This window comes from Lissotriton helveticus, chromosome 5_1 (genome assembly GCF_964261635.1).
Source record: "Lissotriton helveticus chromosome 5_1, aLisHel1.1, whole genome shotgun sequence".
NCBI lineage: Eukaryota > Metazoa > Chordata > Amphibia > Caudata > Salamandridae > Lissotriton > Lissotriton helveticus.
In genome coordinates this window covers 1,363,031,130-1,363,037,152 of record NC_136065.1, presented here as the reverse complement: position 1 = coordinate 1,363,037,152, position 6,023 = coordinate 1,363,031,130, and the positions used below count along the sequence as shown (strand labels likewise).

Here is a 6,023-nt window from a genome sequence, read left to right as displayed (position 1 = left end):
TTCTGTTAAGTGTGTCCTTTCATCTCACAATGTATGCCAGGCCCGGCAACAGGGAAACCTCCATCATGCTGTTGTAATATTGTAGACTGTACCCCTCGACCCAGCAGCTATCAAGATGAAATTTTAGAAAGGGGTAAGTTCTCTTCTTGCTGCTCTTTTCGTTTTTGAATGATGCACCCAGAACCTCATTTAGGCATAGTGGAATAATTCCACCTTCTAAAGAAGCCTGTGTACTCTAGCGCCCTTACTCTACTGCCCTCACTCTACCACCCTCACTCTACCGCCCTCACCCTACTGCTCTCACTCTACCACTCTACCGCCCTCACTCTACCACTCTACCGCCCTCACTCTACCGCCCTCACTCTACCACTCTACCGCCCTCACTCTACCACCCTCACTCTACCACTCTACCACCCTCACTCTACCACTCTACCGCCCTCACTCTACCACTCTACCACCCTAACTCTACCGCCCTCACTCTACCACTCTACCGCCCTCACTCTACCGCTCTCACTCTACCGCCCTCACTCTACCACTCTACTGCCCTCACTCTACCACCCTCACTCTACCGCCCTCACTCTACCACCCTCACCCTACTGCCCTCACTCTACCACTCTACCGCCCTCACTGTACCACTCTACCGCCCTCACTCTACCACTCTACCACCCTCACTCTACCACCCTCACTCTACCACTCTACTGCCCTCACTCTACCACTCTACCACCCTCACTCTACCGCCCTCACTCTACCACTCTACCGCCCTCACTCTACCACCCTCACGCTACCACTCTACCGCTCTCACTCTACCGCCCTCACACTACCGCCCTCACACTACCACTCTACCGCCCTCACTCTATCGCCCTCACTCTACCATTCTACCACTATCACGCCCTCACTCTACCGCTCTCACTCTACCGCCATCACGCCTTCACTCTACCGCCCTCACGCCCTCACTCTACCACTCTACCACCCTCACTCTACCGCCCTCACTCTACCGCTCTCACTCTACCATCATGTCTAATTTACGCTCTTTTTCGGCACACTCGTGTCCTCTTGTTTGGTCTCTCTAGCATCACCCTCATCACACTCTCCTAACGAGTCCCGCATGTGACCCTACTTGCACCCTCTCAGATCCATCTTCATTCTTTTCTGATTTTCCCTGTTTCCGCCACACACTCCACTCCTTTGTGTATCCTTTCTGGCCTCTTTCCTACTTAACTTTGTATCCTTACTCCTTTAATCCCATTTCCACCTTCTCACAACCCCTTCGAGCACTGTTATCTTAAAATTTGTGATTCTCTCTGTCTTATGATGTTTGCCCTGCCACCATTTACTTCGGACCTTCACCCTCACACCTCCTCATCCTCACACACCCTCTCATCCCCTCACACACCCTCACACACCCTCACTCACCCTCACAACCTCTCACTCACCCTCACCTTCACCCGTCCTCACACGCTCTCACCCACACCCACCCTCACTCACCTTACACCCTCACCCCCTCACAACCCTCTCACCCTCACCCTCACCCACCCTCACTCTCACACCCCCACCCTCACACACCCTCACACCCTCACTCTCACACTCCCTCACTCTCACACCCCCTCACCCACACACACACCCTCACTCACCCTCACCCACCCTCACACACCCTTTCACCCTCACACACCCTCACCCACCCTCACACCCCCTCACCCTCACACACCCCCTCGCCCTCACACCCCCTCACCCTCACCCCCTCACACCCTCTCACCCCCTAAACCCCTCACACCCCTCACCCTCGCCCTCACACACCCCCTCACCCTCACACCCACTCACCCTCAGACCCCTCACCCTCACACACCCTCACCCACCCTCACCCTCATACCCCCCACACCCTAACACCCCCTCACCCTCACTCACCCTCACACACCCTCACCAGCATAGCATAACTAAACATAGCATAGCATAACAAAACACAGCATAGCATAGCATACCAAAAAAAAGCATAGGATAGCAAAAACATAGCATAGCATAACAAAACAAAGCATAGGATAAGAAAACAAAACATAGCATAACAAAACAAAACATAGCATAGCAAAACACAACAAAGCATAGCATAACAAAACACAACACAACATGGCAGAACAAAACATAGCATAACATAACAAAACATAGCAGAACATAACAAAAAAGCATAGCATGACAAAACATAGCAAAACACAACAAAACATAGCATAGCATAACAAAACACAACAAAACATAGCATAGCAGAACAAAACATAGCATACATAACAAAACATAGCATAGCAAAGCAAAACATAGCATAACAAAACACAACAAAACATAGCATAGCATAACAAAACACAACATAGCATACCATAACAAAACAAAGCTTAGCATAGCATAACAAAACATAGCATAACAAAGCATAGCATAGCATAACAAAACATAGCATAACAAAACAAAACATAGCATAGCAAAACAAAGCATAGCATAATAAAACATAGCATAGCATAAGAAAACATAGCATAGCATAACAAAGCATAGCATAGCAAAACACAACAAAACATTGCATAGCATAACAAAACACAACAAAACATAGCATAGCATAACAAAACAAAGCATAGGATAGCAAAACTAAACATAGCATAGCATAACAAAACAAAGCATAGGATAGCAAAACAAAACATAGCATAACAAAACATAGCATAACATAACAAAACATAGCATACCAAAACACAACAACACATAGCATAACAAAACACAGAAAAACATAGCAAAACACAACAAAACATAGCATAGCTTAACAAAACACAACAAAACATAGCATAGCAAAACAAAACATATAATAGCATAGCAAAACATAGCATACCAATCACAACAAAACATAGCATAGCAAAACATAGCATAGCAAAACAAAGCATAACATAATAAAACACAACAAAACACATCATAGCATAACAAAACATAGCATAGCATAACAAAGCATAGCATAGCAAAACATTGCATAACAAAACATAGCATAGCATAACAAAACATAGCATAGCATAACAAAACACAGCATAGCATAACAAATCAAAGCATGGGATAGCAAAACATAGCATAGCATAACATAGCAAAACAAAACATAGGATAGCAAAACAAAACATAGCATAGCATACTGCAGCACTCAGCACCACCACAGCATCACTTAGGGGCACCACAACATCACTATGCGCTACCACAGCATCAATGAATGCCACAGCATCACTCGTTCGCTATCACAACATCACTCAGTGCCACCACAGCATCAATCTGTGCAACCATTCAACAACACCTGGTTCAAATATGTTCTCTCAATGTTTCAAGCTTTATTCTAATGTAACAAAAAGATTTTAATATTTCACTTCTGTTCTTGGATTTTCTCCACAATAAAATACACTGAACATAATCTTCGCAAAAGTTATTTACAAAAGTTTAAGATATTGCCATTATAAATTACAATAACTTGTATTTAAGTATTAATTATTAAAAAAAATTAAAACTCATTGTTACTTGTAATATCAATACATGTAAGTCACGTAAATATAACACATACTGCATTACAAATGCTATAGGTGTCACATTTGCGAAAGTTATAACTATTGGCATTGTAAATGACAAAGCTATTAATTTTGCTATTTTCAAAAACAAAACATAAATAAAAAAAGTTGTCATTTACAATACCAATAGCTCAAACTTTCCTAATGCGAGACCTATTGCATTGCAAATGCTTGTTTGTTTTGAAAATCTGCTCACCCTTACTTCAAATGTGTGTGGGAAGTTCTTCCAGTAAATACATTATTTACAAGCTTGTCTTATTGTGTCATTTAATGTGATGCTCTGTGATGGAATTAAATTACATAAAAGCACTTCGATTCTTGTAATTCCATTGGATATTTGAACACGCAAAACGTGCATTTCCAATCAGGCAATGCGAAGACCGCCTTGCGCTTGGGTCCTGGGAGAGAAGGATAGACGTGCCGTACTGCGCATGCTCCTTCCTTTCCTTTTCTGCTCCAGGCCCACAAGCAGCCGCAGAGGTGAGTTTATCCGGCTCCATCTGTTGAATATGCTGGCTCTTTAAGCCGCTCGACTTCCCGAGTATGATACGGGACATATTACCTTGCCGCCCGATCTTTTATTTTCCAAACGGACGCGAGTTTCGGGCCCTAAACAGGATTAGGCTGTTGGCTCCGGGGTTAGAGGCTAGTACCCTCTCTGCGTAATCCCGCCCTTCCGCTCTTGCAAACGGATATAGTTATTCGTAGGTTACGTACTGGTCTAGTGGGAAACGGTGAGGGCATGATCTGGTGGGGACATGATCTGGTGGGGGGTTTGCAGTTAAATGGGGCTAATTTGTTTGAATCGGGAGTAAGGAATGGTGAGGGTTCCTGCATGGAAACCGACTGTGGGCATCATGGGATGTGTAGTCTGTCCTCCAGTACCTTGTTAAACTGCGGGTAGTCTGTAAAAAAAAAACTGACTCTTTCTGCTTGCGTATTTTCTAAGTCCTCATTGGTTACTCCATACTTTCTAGATATTTATATTCGTCGGAAAGTAAGGCAGGACGTTTCCTAATGAACGCACATCCCATAACTTTCGCATCACACCGGTGCGAAGTCGAAACTGGATCACGTTTTGTCCACGGGATGTTTAATACCTGGGTGATTAAACGTATATTTTATGCGAATGGCGAACCACTAGTATTTATTTGTTTTGCAAACGGCACAAAAGCAACTCTACTTCCGGGTTGGTTCTTAATATTCGCGTCTACTTTACGTGGATTTTTCGTGTGGAAATGGACGAGTGTCACTGGGTGGGTACTTGGGCTCAACTGTGCAGATGCAGAGCGTAATATTTCATATCGATTGAGCATCTTTGGATTTAAATAATGTCTTTTCTAGGTATGGTGACTTAAAGCTAAAATAAACGTGATCCGAATTAAGGGTCGGTATACGTTTTGTGGCTCAAGATAATTGGGCTGTCAGCTTGTGAGTGTCTTTTGCACGTGCGTTGACATCAGTGTTGAATTGTCCACTTGTACCTCGGAGTAACGAGCAGTTCTTTATCGGCCTTTTACGTTTACATCTAGTTGCATGTTTTAGCGTGGTTATGAAACTGGTTTGCGCCTATTGACACTAATGCTTCGGGCATATACAGTAAAGAATGCTTGATGTAGTGGCCCTATTTATTTCTTATGTTGCAGTGGGTAATTGAAGGCCTATTTCCAACGGGTGCATACAATCTACTCTTGGACTAGAGCCCGAATTTTACCACAATTGGTAGGGCAGCAGTATGCCAGTGGACTAATGCGCTGAACCAGCAGAGGGTTTAAGGAAGAGAGACCTCTGTAGGTGAGGCATTTGCACACAGCCGTAGGGCAGTAACTGTTCGCAAGCTGTGTCCCAATGAATCGTCTGTTATACCCCATAGTATCACCTTTGTGCAGTTATCTGGGATACTGAGGGCCTTTTAAATTGACCTTTCAGCATTGGGACCAAGTGCGTTGTACTAAGTGAGTGTGGTGCTAGTTGAAGCCGTCTAGATTAATGGGCCATAGTCTTAATCATGTTATCTGCATTCTTTGCTCTCCGGCTGTACAAGCAGAAATCTTAAAACCCCTACATCTGCATGATCACTTATGACCACTGTGCACTTTAAAAAAGATACATTAAGAGTTTGGGTATTGCTGTTGTGATGTATTATTGGTCTAACGAACTGTTCAGAAACAAACCGCACAATCTAACCCCACACCGTGGCATTGTCATAGGGAATGTAATACTTAGGGGAACGGCCCGGGCCAGTATTATGTGGAATGATGCTGAAGACCGTTCGAGTTAATGACTCGTGGAGAACAATTGATGGGTGCCATCAGTCTGAGGCAGCGCCGCTCTTAACGCCTCAGAAGAGGCACTAAAGAATTACCAGGGTACCAGATTACTGCCTCTGAGGCAGAGTATTAGATTCAGATTTGTATCTGTTATCATGCCAAGTGGTACCCAAATATTGTCAATCGTTGT

At 44.1% G+C, this 6,023-nt stretch overlaps 1 protein-coding gene across 1 annotated transcript in view; it reads left to right on the top strand.

Annotated features, from left to right (window-relative positions):
• The first annotated feature begins 3,912 nt into the window (after window positions 1-3,912).
• The window catches only part of RPS10 (ribosomal protein S10), a 28,182-nt gene continuing 26,071 nt past the window's right edge, over window positions 3,913-6,023 (top strand). The window contains exon 1 of the mRNA XM_078644259.1: window positions 3,913-4,043. The gene's annotated coding sequence lies outside the window, so the exon portion shown is untranslated. The remainder of the gene's footprint in view (window positions 4,044-6,023) is intronic.